The sequence below is a fragment of the Urocitellus parryii genome, chromosome 14, assembly GCF_045843805.1.
Source record: "Urocitellus parryii isolate mUroPar1 chromosome 14, mUroPar1.hap1, whole genome shotgun sequence".
Classification (NCBI taxonomy): domain Eukaryota; kingdom Metazoa; phylum Chordata; class Mammalia; order Rodentia; family Sciuridae; genus Urocitellus; species Urocitellus parryii.
Genome location: NC_135544.1, coordinates 15,647,354 through 15,664,997, shown reverse-complemented (window position 1 = coordinate 15,664,997; position 17,644 = coordinate 15,647,354). Strand labels below are relative to the sequence as shown.

General features: G+C 46.3%; 1 pseudogene; it reads right to left on the bottom strand.

Moving 5' to 3' along the window:
- The window catches only part of LOC144250234 (netrin receptor UNC5D-like), a 244,647-nt pseudogene that overhangs the window by 127,253 nt on the left and 99,750 nt on the right, over nucleotides 1–17,644 (bottom strand).

Sequence of the window (17,644 nt, the reverse complement as noted above, 5' to 3'; positions counted from 1 at the left end):
GCTGGTGTTTCTTCCCCTTTTGTCAAGGCAGCCTTTTCCGTATCCTCCATTGGGGACACTCCTCTGCCTCCTGGAGGACAACTGATTCTTCAAGCTGCTTTGGGCTATCAGCTCTTCTTCCTCTGAGGAACAGGGAGTTGATCGGGTATCATGGACTTCATTACTCAATGGACTTCAAGGTTTATAAGAGGGGAGACTGATCTCTGAAGAGGAGGAAGGACTTACAATTGGGGATGGTACAATCCCTTGTGAGTTGATGGATGACAGCACCAGCTTTTTCAGAGGGGGGACCTCCAAGATCCTGGTGGCAGGATCCCCAGAGGGGAAGGCATCACCTGTAGGAGAGGGCCTCTGTGGCAGTCTGCTGAGCCAGGCACTTGAGGATAGGTATCTTGGTGGGAGTCCCTGCAGGCAGGGCTGATGGTATTGCTGGACCACAGGGTGATCCTGCCAAGGAGCAGGAGCACTGCACGTCAGATGGATGGGTGCCTGAAGGCCCAAAAGGGCCAGGCAGCATGACCTGTGACAATGCTGAGAAAACTGCCCATTCAGATCACCTGGGGCAGTCTGACAGGATACCACCAAAATGACCAAAGGAGTTGAGTTGGGTCACCAGCTCCTGTGGAGGACAAAGGCCCACTGTTGAGTTCATCTCTCATGATGTGTAACTGGAATGCATGGTGAAGAAAGAGCTTGGGGCTATGACAGTTTTGTAAAAAAAAAAAAAAAAAAAAAAAAAAGGTCCCCAGGGTAAGGAACAAGGCCAAATGTCCACTGCTGGTCTGAGCTTAGAGTTTTGTGGGACACTGCTCTGCTTTTTTTCCCACATGTACCACAAAATTATTTTTACCTCTTCCGGGTTATTCTGGGGCTGTTTTTCTATTTGTTATTTAAACATTCATTCTACATGAATCCACATATCTGTATGGATTCTGCTTGAAGTAGTCATCTAGCGTCATCAATTACCTACTCAAAATGGCCATAAATTGACCCAGAATAGCTCTGGTAGTTTTTCTTCCATGATTTCCCAGCATACTAGAAATTTAGTTCCTGGAACTGTCCAGCAGGATTATGGAGTCAGTAATGGTGCCCGACTCTTTGATACTAACTTCAGGCAAAATATGTACTTTTTTATTAGGGTGAATTCCCTTTTATTCTAACTAGTGTATATACATAGTTTTCTTTCTGAACCATATCAATATTCTTTTTTTTGTGTGTGTGTGGTGCTGGTTATTGAACCCAGGGCCTTGTGCATGTAACGCAAGCACTCTACCAACTTCGCTGTATCCCCAGCCCAGGATCCAATATTCTTACTGTGGCCTAGCACCACATTTCTCAAGGTACTCTGTTCATATTTGGCTGAGTGCATTGCTCTGGGCCCAAAGTGATGCAGAACACCTCACATTTCAGAGGTCTCACGCCAGGAGCAACCATTTTTCTGGTCTGAGGTAAGGCAGGACATCATGGAAGAAGGACATTTTGCAGGCAGTTTCTCAATTTATGACAACCATGAAGCAGAAAGAATAGAGGACCAAGTAACAAAATATAATCTCCAAGGACATGCCCCAAGTGACGTACTTCTTCCAGCCATGCCCCATCTTCCCCATTTACGACCAACTGCAGTAGTTGTTTTAAATTATTAATTCACCCAATGGATTTACTTATACATTATGGCAGCAATGTCATCATCTAACAATTTTACCTCTTAGCATTTTGAAGGCCTCACTTGAGCTTTTGAAATACACCTAATCTCAATAACTGACAGGACCCCTGGTCTCCAAAACACTATGAACTTTTCACCATGGAAAATCCATTCAGTGAATCTCCAGGAGACTCCCAATTCTCAACTGTTTTGGCCTTGCCCAAAACTTGAAGCTCAAGTCCAAATTCTCCTTTGGGACTCAAGTCAAATTCTTGGTTGTGTCTTGTGTAGGAGTCAAAATCAACTTATGTCTATCCATGTATAGTAGCACAGAATAAATATTTCAATTACAAAAGGGAGAAATGGGCACATAGAAAGAAGAAAAGGATAGAAGTCAAGACAAATCCCAGCTGGGCCAACAAGTCCTCTATCCCCATGCTCAGCATCTGGGGCACATGATGTCACAGTGGGCTCCAAAGGACTTGGGCAGCCTTGACCCTTGGCGTCTCATGTAGGCTAGCTCAGTGCTCAGCTAGTAACATTGCCTGACATATATTACACATTACCAGCATCTTTTAATCCAAGGATTCTCTTCTGAAGCTTCAGATTTCTTCTCACAGCTGCACGAATTACCTTCTCAGGGACTACCTACAGGGATTCTAGCTTCATTATACTTTGACCTGCTAGGCCTTCCTTTGAAATCTTGCTGGAAGCCTTCATGACCACCTCAGGACAGCATCCTGCATTCCTGCAGAGCCAGCACCAAGTGGTTGAAGCCAGGGTATATCTCCATGTGAAGCAGTAGCTAAGTCTTTTGAAACCTTGGCTGTGGCAGCCTTTGAGAATCTGATTGACGGAGCATGGTGAAACCCATTCCTAGTGGTTCCTCTTCTCAAGGGAATTTTAAAGGTGTTTGTTGATCTCTGTCACAATATACTCCCAACTGTTCAAATGTCAGCTACAGGGGTCCACATGCTCAACTGACAGTCACCAACCAGTCAGGGTCGGTGGGGAGAGTAGTTAAATTACATTGATGGATAGGGAGCCAGCCCAAACTTACCAGGTGAGGGAGGTATTGTCATTGTGTCTTTCTATGCAGGGAGGAAATTTCCTTGTCATTTCCACCCGTGTTGTACCCAGCCACCACAAGCTGTCAAACACAGTGGACCCCAGAAAAAGCTTTGTCATAGTTAGTTATTTCCACATACAATGGAAGTCATGCTATTTGGTTTCATTAAAGGAAGATACATTTACATTCAGTTCCATAGGGCAGTTGTCCAGCTGTGTCCATGAGCTGCAGCTGTGGCTCTAGTTTTCACATTTGCACCCTCTACACCAAGGTGGCTGACTGAAGATGCCACGGGAGAGGAGAAGAAGAGGACAGAGGCACCTCAATGTACAACCAGAAATCATTTTCTTCTGCACATCTATTATGATATTTGTCTGGTATATAAATATCTTAGCTCTAAGGATAAAGTGGCACAGGAGTGAATACAGACAAATTGGATTATTCAGCAACAATAAGCAACCTGATGAATCTAAGTGAGGATAGTTCCAGCCTGTGTCCCATCACCACATTTACAATACCATATTTCTTGTTCAAGTTGTCCTTGTGCAAAGAAAAGTATGTCAACAATGCAGTTGTTACAGACCATAATGAAATGAGAAACTCACGCAGAGATGAAAAATTCTCTACTGGTAGGTTTTTTTTCCCCTATTTGTATGTCTTGGTCTAGTCCCTTTGCCCATGGACTAGCAAACCACATCATTGAGACCCTTTTGCCATTCCCATGGCCAATAGACTCAATTGGTCCCCTCTGGCATCTCCTGTGATCTTGTCCACAAGATCAGAGCTGCCACAACCATCCCATAACCTATTATCAAGCTATGTAAATGCCATGTGGAAAACAAAGTCCATTGTTGCTCTTCCCACAGGGAAGCACAGTCTGCACTGGTTGATCCCAATTGTCTTTCATTATCTTTGCCTCTTCCAAGGATGTCACCAAGACCAAAGTTGAACTCATTTATTACCCTGATATTTCCTAATGACCCATTAAAACCATCAAGGCAGGAAAATATATTTATAGGGTTGTGCTTGGGCTAATATACCCAAGGCTTGTAATTCCTCTACAATGATTTTTGTTTAGAAAAGTACTTGAGATGTTCCATTTCCCAGTCCCACCAGGCCAAGCTTTTACTGAAACACACAAAGTCTTCAACATTAATCCTAAATTATGAAAACATCTCAACATCAAGAAAGGTGTGTGTCTGGGAATTGGGAAAATTTGCTTTTTATGTGCAACAGCAGGATACAACCAAATAACCCCTGAACACATGAGAGACACCCCAGGTGTTTCCACCTTGGAGGAGTTTACACCCCATCATCTGTCTTGGAGATGTGCCAACACTCTTGGAGCTGCAGTCTCTAGGTGGAGTAAAGATACAGATATGAAAGCCACATCATCAATATAATAATAAAACATTGGTACTTATTCAGGTTATGTCCAGCTCAGAGGTGGCAACACCATCCCATAACATAGAGTAGACTAGGCAAATATCCTTGTGAAAGAACAAAGACCTTCATTGCCCTCCAACATGAAGGCATATCGTCCTTGCTTTTCCTCATTGGACCTCTTGTATTTTCTTTCCCCTTTAGTTCTCCCCACTTCTAAGATATATTCTCTGTAACCTCACTTCCTCATCTTTTTAGTTTATCCCATACAGCCACAACCTGTGTGGCTTGAGAAACATCAAATGCCATTCAACAGATCAGGAATGACCCCATGCTTCCATGACACTGCCTCATAGATGCTAGAAGAATGGTCCTTCAGTTCTTCTGTGAATGGTTCATTATCAGGACCAGTGCAGATTGCTGCATCAAGGGCCTGCTACACCCTAACTTCCTCAGAAGGTCTTGGAGTTCTTCCATGGACTGCCATCACAGGGTGCCATGGGTGATTTCAACATATTGTGCCAATCCTAATTTCAGGAAGCTATCAGCCAGGACAATAAAGAGATGGCAGTGTCCTCATTTTCCTCATTTACAGGTACGTATATACATTGTTGTAATGTAGAGTAGGTGGTGACTAATGTGCTCTTCCTCATTTTACTCTAATATGAGTATATCTTCAGCACCAGTGTCCCAAAACCAAAATAGCCATTCTATTGTAATTTCCTTAGCTTTCTTCCTGTACATACTCTCCAGTTTTACCAAGCAGAGTGTCATCTCTCATGGACATATGCACATGCTGGAAGGGAGAGGGGAAATTTTCAACCTCTTCTCCCACTTTTTTACCTTTTGAGTTATGAGCCATCTGTCTCTTGGCACTGACACCTAAATTGGCTCACCCAGTCTGCTTCTTCAACAATACCAGATTCACAAGCATCCCATTTATGGAGGTCCGGTCCTGAACAGGTATTCCAAGCTGTAGAATGTATGATACCCAGTTGCCTCCCTTTCCCTGGACTAAAGAAAATAGAGGAGAGGGCCCAGGTGCAGCCAGAGGAATCATGGTGGGTGAGGAGCAGGAGGAGGGCCACAGAGAGACAGATGGGCTGGGTGAAGAGTAAAGTGTTCCCCTAGCCAGGGTGAAGCATTACCCTCCAAGCCTCTGGAGACACAGGGAGACCCAATTACCATGAATCCAAGTCCTGAGACTCAGAAGTGAATACCTTTCAAGAGAGGGACAAGGTCTTCATTGCCTGAATCTCCATCTGTCAAGTGGTCTAGTGTGTTGGTGATGCTTTCCACTGAGTTTTTAATTTGTTTGATCGATTCATTCATTTTGAAGATTTCTGACTAATTTTTCTTTAGGATCTCTATCTCCTTATTGAAATACTCTATCACTTCTTGAATTTTTTTTCTTTCTTTTTTTCTATTTCATATAATGTTTTATTTTTAGATTAAGCATCCATTTCTAATTCAATTCATAATACAGTATGTAAATTCTTGTAAAGGAAAGAATTCCATATACTTCCCATGTAGACATTCCTACATATATATCATGATTCATTCCTTATTTCTTGAAATAAGAAGAACATAATTTCTATTATTGAAATTTGCTGATCTCTGACTCAGTTTACCGATGGATATTTGACTGACTGGGACAATAATTTCCCTGTGATAGAATTTAATTGTTGGATTGTTACTCTCTAGTGCTGCTTCTGGGACTTTGTTAACAAGCAATTAAGAATGTAGAAGCTGGTTTGAAAGTAAACCAATGGGTCACCATATTTAAAGATAGTTTTCTGTAGATTTTCCCATATCCACAGTTGACTTTGCATATGTGAGAAATAGAGTAAAGGGAGGTGAAATTTTTGGTTTATTAGTGGAGGATCTTATGTGAAAGGCACATAAAATACCCTTGCCAGAAATAGGTTGCTAGTGAAATAGTGCCATTGAAAAATTGTCACGTTAACAGACAGATGACAACAAATGAATAATCACTACACATGTCTGTCTACTTAATAGATTATTCTTCTTGATCTAGTCCTCAAAGTACAAAGATGAGTATTTAGTCATAATTTTTATTATGCTTTTGGTTTTTACTCTTCCATTCCTCTACAATCAGGTGTTTTCTAAATGTGCTTCATTTGCTATTTTTAAAAATTTCCTTAATATGTTATATAAATACACAAAGTGCTTAACAGTATATATTTTCAAAGACACAGTGACAATGGATGCTGGGAGGGCCAATAAGGAGGTGGAGATCCTTCGAACGCAGTGCAAGGCTCTGTGCCAGGAGCTGAAGGAAGCCCTGCAGGAGGCTGATGTGGCCAAGAGATGCCGGGACTGGGCCTTCCAGGAGCGGGACAAGATTGCAGCAGAGCGCGACAGCATCCGGACACTGTGTGACAACCTGCAGCAAAGTCGAGTTTGAAAGGGAGACGGAGGATGTTGACTTGAAGGCACTTGGGTTTGACATGGCAGAAGGTGTGAATGAGCTTTAATGGAGAAAATACCACAGAAGAAAGAAAATATGAATTGCTAACCAATAAAATATTTCCAAAACAATATTCTCACTATGGAAATAAGTATTTGGGCATATATTTATCAACATAATGATGTTCCAGACTTAACTATTTTTTTTTTTACTCCTGTGCTATTGCCATCCATTTCAATGACTGCTTTCAACCTGTGATGGGCTGAGTTCTCTGCTGCTTGGTACTGACCCTGAATACTGATCCTCCCCCCAAGGACAACTGCTATATTTGATGACAAATACACCACCTGAGGATCACAAGGCCAGACCCAATGTGACTACTCATGTCCCACATGTTAGAAAGGTCTTCCTCCAATTGAGATTAAATTGAATCTTTTTGAGAAATAGAAAGCTGCTCTACTCCAGCTTCTTCAATATAGAGAATGTGAAGCAAAGCAAAGCATAGTGTACAGAGTCATGGAAACGGGCACCTCAGGGTTCTCATGAGGACACACGTCATGGAACAGTTTTATGATCAACGTCATGGTGCTATCAAACTCTTGACAACTTACATAACTTCATTGCTGCCCTGTTTCTGGCCTGCTCACATTTCCTCCTGTAAAGCCCAATTCTGTTTTTCTATGTAAACACAATCTGCAGTCATTGTTACATCAGTTCCAATCCATTGTTATTTACTCTTTATAGTAGTTTTAGATATTTTTTACTCTGCAGGATTTTCAAACTTTAGAAATACTCTTAAGAGAATTCCATATGGGAATTCTTTCCTAATTGATCTAGCCAATCTTGTTGAACTAATCTTGTTGAGCAAACAGCTTTTAAGGATTTTTAACACATCATTAATGAGGGAGACAGGTCTATATTATAATAGTTGAAAGATTCATCTATACATGTGAAATATTGAAGTGTATTTGCAAATGAATGCCAAACTTTTCTTCCTAGTGGGGGAGGGAAGACGACTGAAACTGCCTGGACAAACTTTATTTCCTGTCTCTCCATGAGAGTTATTTGGAATGTCTAGGAGGAGTCACAGACTTTTCACATTTGGCCACATGTACTTTATCTTGCCTCTTTCCCTAATTCAACCTTTCTGAACAGTTTGAGTAGAGTATTTGTGTCTCCTACCCCTGTGCACTTAATGCCTTTACTCTGCTGTGAATTGTCCAGGACAGCACATTCTCTCCCATAACCCTGGAAAATTCCTACATTCAGGAAACTAACATTGACATAATACTTTCCTCTAGTCTATAGCCCAATTTCTTAGTTGTCTTGTTGTCATCCTCCATGCTTGATTTAAGTTCAGGCTCCCACAGTTCATACACTTATCACATCTCTTTAGACTCCTTTATAGTTTCAGAAAATTTTCAAGTTTGCCTACTTCTGAAACTTAGAGACAAAGACTGTGGCATTTCTGTGTATGTGTGTGTGTGTGTGTGTGTGTGTGTGTGCACGTACACATATGCACTGCTTCATTGGTGATTATGTCTTCAGCTATTGTATCAAAAGCCAACATTTGCAAAGCACATTTTACCTCAAAAGTAACATTGGGAAAAAATAGAAAGCAGAAATCAAACCCCAAATATGTGGCACCAGGCCTACAATATAGAAATAGCTGTCGACGTATCTGCCCTGCTTACCAAACTGAGTCAGTCTAAGAACTTGTCAGGCAGGAGGTGACTAGAATTTGACAGCCTTCGAAGGAGGGGTCGTATCCATGGGCTCTTCACTGGCAGCCTGGGAGGTTGGTGGTGCAGAGGCCTTCTGTGCCAGGGTGGAGGCCGGTGGTGGAGGGGTCGTATCCATGGGCTCTTCACTGGCAGCCTGGGAGGTTGGTGGTGCAGAGGCCTTCTGTGCCAGGGTGGAGGCCGGTGGTGCAGAGGCCTTCTGTGCCAGGGTGGAGGCCGGTGGTGCAGAGGCCTTCTGTGCCAGGGTGGAGGCCGGTGGTGCAGAGGCCTTCTGTGCCAGGGTGGAGGCCGGTGGTGCAGAGGCCTTCTGTGCCAGGGTGGAGGCCGGTGGTGCAGAGGCCTTCTGTGCCAGGGTGGAGGCCGGTGGTGGAGGGGTCGTATCCATGGGCTCTTCACTGGCAGCCTGGGAGGTTGGTGGTGCAGAGGCCTTCTGTGCCAGGGTGGAGGCCGGTGGTGCAGAGGCCTTCTGTGCCAGGGTGGAGGCCGGTGGTGCAGAGGCCTTCTGTGCCAGGGTGGAGGCCGGTGGTGCAGAGGCCTTCTGTGCCAGGGTGGAGGCCGGTGGTGCAGAGGCCTTCTGTGCCAGGGTGGAGGCCGGTGGTGCAGAGGCCTTCTGTGCCAGGGTGGAGGCCGGTGGTGGAAGGGTCGTATCCATGGGCTCTTCACTGGCAGCCTGGGAGGTTGGTGGTGCAGAGGCCTTCTGTGCCAGGGTGGAGGCCGGTGGTGCAGAGGCCTTCTGTGCCAGGGTGGAGGCCGGTGGTGCAGAGGCCTTCTGTGCCAGGGTGGAGGCCGGTGAGTGGTCTTTCACTGGCATTGTGGTCACCGTGGGGGCATTGGGAAGAGAGGCTCTTTGCTGTCCAGCAGGGTTCCTAGATGAAGGCTGAGGGGTGGGTGGTGGGACAATGGAATGGGACAGATTGGGGTTGGGTTGGGAGACCTGAAGGGTTGGGGGGCTGGGGAGGACTGGTCCCTTTGCTGGCTGCCTGAGCTGCCTATGGCCATGGACATTGCTGTCACTGGACACAGAAGACGGCAAAATGACCACCATGGAAGGGGGAGTGGTGTCCATGGCCATGTCCTCAGGCAGCACAGCGGGATTCTGGGAAAGGTGAGCCGATGACATGGCTATTAGGGTGGGAGGGACACTCCTAGTGGAGTGCTGGCCCGGGGTATTGGGGTTTGGGGTGGAAGGGACAGGAGTGGATCTTGGTGAGGAATGAGGAGGAGGAGGAAGAGGAGCAGCAGGAGAGGCAGCCAAAGGAGAGGGAACACTAGGAGGAGGAAGAGGAGGAGGAATAGGAGCAGGAGGAAGTGGAATTGGAGAAGGGGGAGAGGGAAAAGGAGGAGGAGGAGGAGGAAAAGGAGAAGGGGAATGAGGAGGAAGAGAAGGAGTAGGACGAGGAGAAGGAGGAGGGGGAGGAGGAGGGGGAAGTGGAGGAGGAGGAGGAGGAGAGGGTGGGGGAGGAGGGGGAGGAGGAGGAGAGGGTGGGGGAGGAGGGGGAGGAGGAGGAGAGGGTGGGGGAGGAGGGGGAGGAGGAGGAGAGGGTGGGGGAGGAGGGGGAGGAGGAGGAGAGGGTGGGGGAGGAGGGGGAGGAGGAGGAGAGTGTGGGGGAGGAGGGGGAGGAGGAGGAGAGGGTGGGGGAGGAGGGGGAGGAGGAGGAGGGGGTGGGGGAGGAGGGGGAGGAGGAGGAGGGGGAGGAGGATCGACGCACATGGGGGTTGGGGATTCCATTCTGGAAGAGGTAGGATTGGAGGGGAAAGGGACCTGGGTAAGAGGTGTGGGAAGGTGAAACACATTAGGGGTAATTCCAACATGGGGACTGGGGCTGAAGGGAGAAGGAGGTTTCCTGGGAAGAGGCAGTGGGATATTAGATGAGGGGGAAGGTGGAGGGATGGGTAGGTTCAGGGGCCCAGCAGGCTGGACTTCCATTGGGATGGGGGAGGGGTCAGTGGGTGGGGGGAGGGGGCCTGCATTCCAGGTAGGGCCTGCAGGTGGGGAGGATGAATGGACAGTGGTGGTGCGGTCCTCCAGAGCCTCTCTTCCGCCCTGGGCGACCTCTGCCTCAGGCTTCACGTGATGACTTCTGGCACTCTGAACCCTCCTGTTACTTCTGGCACTCTGAACCCTCCTGTTACTTCTGGCACTCTGAACCCTCCTCGGGGTGCCTTTGGAAGATAAAAGTGGCCGCTTTGCAGGTGGGGGCAGCCCATCCTGTTGCCAGGGAATCAGTGATGGCAGGGCCACTGGCATGAGCAGCTTTCTTTTAGGCGGCCTCCTGGAAGCAGCAGTTAGTGAGGGCCAACTCTGTGATGGAACCCACGTGGGCTTCAGGCCCTGCTCTCCCTGGATGGATGGGGAGGCAGACAGGCAGATCCCCTTCTTGGGAGACACGGGGGGCCTCTCGGGAACACTATTTCCCTCTGGGGGCCACGAACTGGCCTCCAGGGCACTGAGGTCTCCCCGAGTGACCTCCTCCATCTTCTCCTCCTCTTCCTCCTCCTCCTCCTCCTCCTCCTCCTCCTCCTTCCTCCTCCCCCTTCTCCTCTTCCTCCTCCTCTTCCTCCTCTTCCTCCTCTTCCTCCTCCTCCTCCTCCTCCTCCTCCTCCTGCTCCTCTTCCTCCTCCTCCTCCTCCTCCTCTTCGTCCTCCTCCTCCTCCTCCTCCTCCTCTTCCTCCTCCTCCTCTTCCTCCTCCTCCTCTTCCTCCTCCTCCTCCTCCTCCTCCTCCTCCTCCTCCTCCTCCTCCTCCTCCTCCTCCCGGTGGATCTTGGTTTCTTCTCCCTGTTCCTGGGCCCTCCTCTCAGCTGCCTTCGCCGCACCTCCAGGGCAGGAGCAGCTGTCATGGGCCCCTCAGCTCGGTGGATTGGCTGAGGAATGGAAGCCAGGAGGAGTGGCCAGCGCCCAGGAGGGGGGACCCTTACGGCTGTCATCGAGGGGCCGAACATCCGGGAGTTCTTCCTCGACAGCACCGGCTTTTTAGGGATCGGCCCCCAGGACGCGGGCAGCAGGATCCCCCGACAGTGGAGCAGGCCTCTGTCCCTGCCAGCAGCAGGAGGCCCCCGAGGTGGAGGTCGGGGATCCTGTTGGAAACGCCTGCTGGCAGGGCTGGGGGAGAGGCAGGTGCGGCGGGGTGGTCCCTGGGAGGAGCGGGGGCCTCCCGGGCGAGGCGGAGGGGCGTTGGATGGGCCACCAGGGCCCTGCGGCGCAGCCTGCGACGCAGCCTGCGACAGCATTTTGCAGAAGATTGCCCATGGAGGGCACTGGGGCTCGTCACTGGAAGACAGAAGTCCACCCTGGTCAGCACAGAGCAGCTTGGCTGAGAAGCCAGCTCCTCCTTGTGACCGAAGGCTGAACTGCTGTTTAGCCCTTTGTGACGTGTGGATGGAACCTGTGACGCACAAAGGACTTGGGCCAAGGCGGTTGGTCAAAGGAGGCTCCAGGGTGAGAGACCCCCACCCCACTTGGTCTGAGCTTAGGCTCCTCCTGACTCTGCGCTGCTGCTTCTCCCACACCCACCGCACAGTTTTTCTCACCCTCCAGAGGGTCATTCTGAGGCTGCTTTCCTCTGGGTTACTTAGGCAGTCATTCCACTTGGCTCCAAAAATATCTCCACGGTTCTACTGGACGTGACTGTACCCATCCAGAGTCAAACCACCATCAGTTGCCCCCAGATAGCTCTAGTCAATTTTTCCTCCATAGTTCCCACCATACTATCAAGTTAGAAAACCATTACAGTGGTCCCTGGAACTGTCCCAAGATCCTTGAGCAGTAATGGTGCCTGACTGTGCTGTTACTTCAGGTAAAATATGTCCTTTGTTTGGGAGGAGTTGCCTTTCATCCTGACCAAAGCACATACACATCCTTCTCTCTACATCATATTGAAGGTGTGCAGTGTTCTTCCTGTTCCCTAGCAGTTGCATTTTCCAGAGACCTCAGTCCATGTTTGGCTGACTGCATTGCTCTGGGGCTAAGGTGATGCAGAACATTTCATGTCTCAGAGGTGTCAGTCCATGGACAGCCAGCTCCATTGCCCTGGGCCAGAGGTGGAGCAGAACATTAGGGCACAAGGACATTTTGAAGGGCAGCCGCTCACCTCAATGGCAGCCACAAAGCAGAGAGTAAGAAGGAGCCAATGGCAAGATTTATCTCCAAGGGTTTGCTACAAGTGGCCTAGTTTGCTACCACTGGGGCCAGCTTTACTGCAACTTCTCTGGCCAAACTCTGCTACCTGCTGCTCATTTTCACAGTCATCTGGATAAATGCTGCTAGCAATATCCATACCACTGGATGAAATTGAAATTTTTTGTGCTGCATTGAAATTTTTCCACTAGAAATAATTAAGACATCATCTCTAACTAAATTTAGCCACACAGATAGTGTCAAGACATGTGTAAAATGGAAAATGACAATGAATTTGCTAGAAAGTAACATGAATGCCCTCCAGTCCCACTTCCAATGGAATAAGCTTTCTCCTCAGCAAAGTCATGAGCACCGTCTTTAATACTGACAGTCCTTTAGCCTCCTGGCCTTCTGAGCTTCCACCAAATCACACCCAAAGCTCTGCTTACCATAGTGAAATCTTTTCCAGATGGCATCTCTAAAATTTTGAAAATTCCACCCCAAATTCCAAGAGGATCTAGACATTACTGAACCAGATGGTCAGATTAGTCACAGTAAAGAACTCATCTCTTGGTAACCACTTCAATTCTAGTCAGCTTTTTTTGCCACTATGATCAAAAGACCTAACAAGAAGAACTAGAGGAGGCAATGTTTAATTGGCTCCCAGTTTCACAAGCAGTCCAGAGTCAGCTGCCTCCAGGACTCTGGCCAACAGGAAGCAAATAATCATGGCAAAAGAGTGTGGTGGAAGGAAGAAGCTCAGGATATTGCCACAAGGTGGGGAAGTGCTAGTGGGCTCCCCTGGCACGATATATACATCCCACATACAAGCGCTCATTGACCTCCTTCTTTTTGCCAACCCCTACCTGCCGACAATCATTGTCCAGTTAACCCGTATCAGTGATTAAGGAAATGATTGGCTAAGGTTCTCATAGCCTAATCATTTCACCTCTAATATTTCTTGAATTGTCTCACCCATGAGCTCCTGGGGATACCTCATATCTAAATTGTAACACATGCTGTTGTTCTGGTTCAAGCAGGAATGTGTCCTGGGATGAGAAGACTCCATTAAGCCCAGGTTGACCACAATGAGAATGGATCTATAGGAGTCCTGGTGAATGGAAAGTGCTTAGGTAAACTGTTTTTTTTTTTTAACTTATTTGTTCTAATTAGTTTTATGTGACAGTAGATGGTATTTTGATACATCATACATAAATGGAGTATAACTTCTCATTCTTCCAGCTGTACGTGTTGTAGAATTACACTGGTCATGGAATCATATATGCACATAAGCTCATAATGTCTGATTCATTCTACTATCCCTCCTACTCCCATGCCACCTCCCCTCCCTTTGTCTAATCCAAAGCCCTTCTATTCTTCCCTAGGCACCCTCCCCCGTTTTTGCGAATTAGCATCCACAAATCAGAGAAAACATTCAGCCTCTGGTTCTTTGGGATTAGCTTATTTTGCCAATGTCATAACTTTGTTCTTTTTTATGACTGAGTAATAGTCCATTGTGTATATATACCACATTTTCTTTTCCATTTCATCTGCTAAAGGGCACCTAGGTTTCTTCCATAGTTTAGCTATTGTGAGTTGAGCTGCTATAAACATTAATGTGGCTGTGTCACATTAAGTCATTCGGGTATAACGCGAGGAGTGGGATAGGTGTGTTTCATTTTGCAATTGATGGTTTTGTGTTTGCTTTTCTCTCCTGGTCACTCCCTATCCAAACATAAAGCAAGTCCAACATCCTTGTGTTTTCTCATTAAGAAACAGTGGAAAAGGCACCATTCTGACTTTGACACTCACATTGGCTGCTTCCACTGTGGACCAGTGTAGGGACATGCTCTTCTAGGTGCCCCATGGTGCATGGTAGTCTGCTGTCCCTGCTGCCTATTGCATCACTGTGACCACACCCAGCTGTGACCTCTGCTGGACCCTGCACTGCAAAGACCCATGTTGCTTCCACCTTGGGATCAGGAAATGGAGAAGGCAGGCAAAGGATCAGAGGTGGGGCCACAGCACCTGCACCAGAGGGCACAAACCCCATTCCCTCTGGAAAGGCCCAAAACAAAGGGACAGGTGTCTGTTTGTCACTGCCACAACATGCTCCCCATCTTCTCCTGTCGGGTACAGTGGTCCACATGCTGGACTTACAGTCGCCAACACCCTGTCACACAGCCCGGTAGCCAGCTGCTCTCATCCTGTGGAACCTTGACACGGCTTAGATGTGGCAGCTGCCACCACCCTGCATCCTTGCTGGGACACTTGTCCACATCTTTGGGACTATTGGAAGTAAGATTATCTGTGGAAGCCATGTCCCACCCCACCACCCCATGCTGCTTCTATCACCCCCTGATTCGGTCCCTGCAGGTGTCTTGGTTGCCCAGAAGACTCTGCTTGACCACTGCAACAGTCCCTGGCACCAAGGAGGTTTTCTAGGACACAATTAGTCCATATGTCCCCACCCACAGTGGAAGTACTTCTGATGCCCCCACTCTTTATTGAGGAACAACTCTCCCATACGTGACAGCTCGGAGAGACGAGCCCAGTAAGCTTGTGCAGCCTGGCATGGCAGTGCAAAATGGGGTCCAGCAGGCAGGCAACTGACTATGTGCACAGACCCCCCTCCTGTCATGGACAACACAATTCCTCCTGCGCTCACTGGGCCATTCTGACACCGCTGTTCCATGTACTGCCCACCCTGTGATCCAGAATAGGCCCCGCTAAAGCCTATGGCAGATGAATTTTAAATGTTTTATGTTCTTTTTAGTTATACATGCCAGTGGAATGCATTTTGACACATTATAGGTACATGGAGTATAACTCCCCATATTTTGGCTGTACATGATGAGGATTTACACTGGCCATGAATCCATACGTGAACATAGGAAAGTTACATCTGGTTCATTCTAGTGTCTTTCCTTTTCTCATCCCTTTTCCCTTCCCTTCATTCCAGTTTGTCTTATCCAATGAATGTCTATTCTTCCCTCCCCACCCCTTTATTGTGCATTGGCATCCACATATCAGAGAGAACATTCAATCATCGTTTTGGGGGATTGGCTTATTTCATTTAGCATGGTAGTCTCCATCTCCAGTTCCATCTGCTTACCAGCAAATGTCATAATTTCATTCTTTATGGCTGAGTAATATTCCTGTGTGTGTGTATGTTTGTGTGTATGTACGTGTATGTGTGTGTATTTTTTTTCCATTCATCTGTTGAATGCCACCTAGGTTGGTTCCAGAGCTTAGCTATTGTGAATTAAGGTGCAAAAAATATTGATGTGGGTGCATCCTTATGGTATGCCAATTTTAAGTACTTTGGGTATATGCCAAAGAGTGGGATAACTAGTTCAAATGCTTGTTTCATTGCAAGATTTCTGAGGGATTTCTATACTACTTTCCAGAGCTTGGGAGGTTGAAGCAGGAGAATTGCAAGTTCAAATCCAGTCTCAGCAATTTAGCAAAGCCCTAAACAACTTTGCAAGACTCTGTCTCAAAATTTGAGAACAAACAAACAAACAAACAAAAAAGCGCTGGGATATGGCTCAGTGTTAACCCCCCCCCTCCATGGGTTCAATTCCTGGTACTAAAACAAATAAAAATAATGTTTCATAAATCACTTCTGAAAAAAATCTCGTTAATTTTCTTAACGGGTGTTTTAAGATTATGTCCACATACAAAAACATGTCAACCATTTGACACCCAGAACAATATTCTGCCTTCAAAATGCAAGAAATCTTGTTATTTGAAACCCTAATGAGCTTTAGGAGACATTATTCTAAGTGAAAACAGCAAATGTAGAAGGTCGTGCTCTATGACCTCAATGAAGTGTGGAATCAAAACCAGTTGCTCTGTAAAAGCAGAGAGCAGGATGGTGGTTCCCAGGAGCTCGGGGTTTAGGAAAACAGGAGCTGTTACCCAAAGAGTACAAAACTTCAGTGATGCAGCATGAGCCAATTCTGGACATCTGTCCTACAACTGGGTCCCCACAGTGAATAACACTCTGTTGTATGCTTAAATTTGCTGCTCTGTGAGCTGGGGTTATGGCTCAGTTGCAGAGCACTTGCTTGGCACATGTGAGGTCCTGGGTTCAATCCTTAGCACCACACAAAAATAAATAAAAGAAAGGTATTGTGTCCAACTACAACTAAAAAAATTTTTTAATTGTTCTGCTTGAAAGTGTTCTCACTACACACACACACACAAACACAAACACACACAGACACACACACACATATATGAGTGGGTGGATATGTTAATTAGCTTGATTACAGTAATCATCAATGTACAAGATACATGTATATCACATGGTACTTTTATTTTATTTTATTTTTAAGCAGTTGTTGTTATACTAATGTATTAAGACTACTAAGTACAAAATAACCTTGTAATCAGGGTACTGTATCAGTCAATAACAAAGGAAAGACCACTACAGTATGAAGAGATATACAAATGACTCAAGTATACAGCTTTCATAGTTAACAGGCAATTTTATTTATTTTTTTTATTATTTATTTATTTTATTTTTTTTATTATTTTTTTTTATTGGTTGTTCACAACATTACAAAGCTCATGACATATCATATTTCATACATTAGATTGAAGTGGGTTATGAACTCCCAATTTTACCCCAAATGCAGATTGCAGAATCACGTCGGTTACACATCCACAATTTTACATAATGCCCAATTAGTAATTGTTGTATTCTGCTACTTTTCCTATCCCCTACTATCCCCCCTCCCCTCCCCTCCCATCTTCTCTCTCTACCCCATCTATTGTAATTCATTTCTCTCCTTGTTAATTTTCCCATTCCCCTCACAACCTCTTATATGTAATATTGTATAGCAATGAGGGTCTCCCTTCATTTCCATGCAATTTCCCTTTTCTCTCCCTTTCCCTCCCATCTCATGTCTCTGTTTAATGTTAATCTTTTCTTCCTGCTCTTCCTCCCTGCTCTGTTCATAGTTGCTCTCATTATATCAAAGAAGACATTTGGTATTTGTTTTTTAGGGATTGACTAGCTTCACTAAGCATAATCTGCTCTAGTGCCATCCATTTCCCTGCAAATTCTATGATTTTGTCATTTTTTATTGCTGCATAGTACTCCATTGTGTATAGATGCCACATTTTTTTTTATCCATTCATCTATTGAAGGGCATCTGGGTTGGTTCCACAGTCTAGCTATTGTGAATTGTGCTGCTATAAACATCGATGTGGCAGCATCCCTGTAGCATGCTCTTTTAAGGTCTTCAGGGA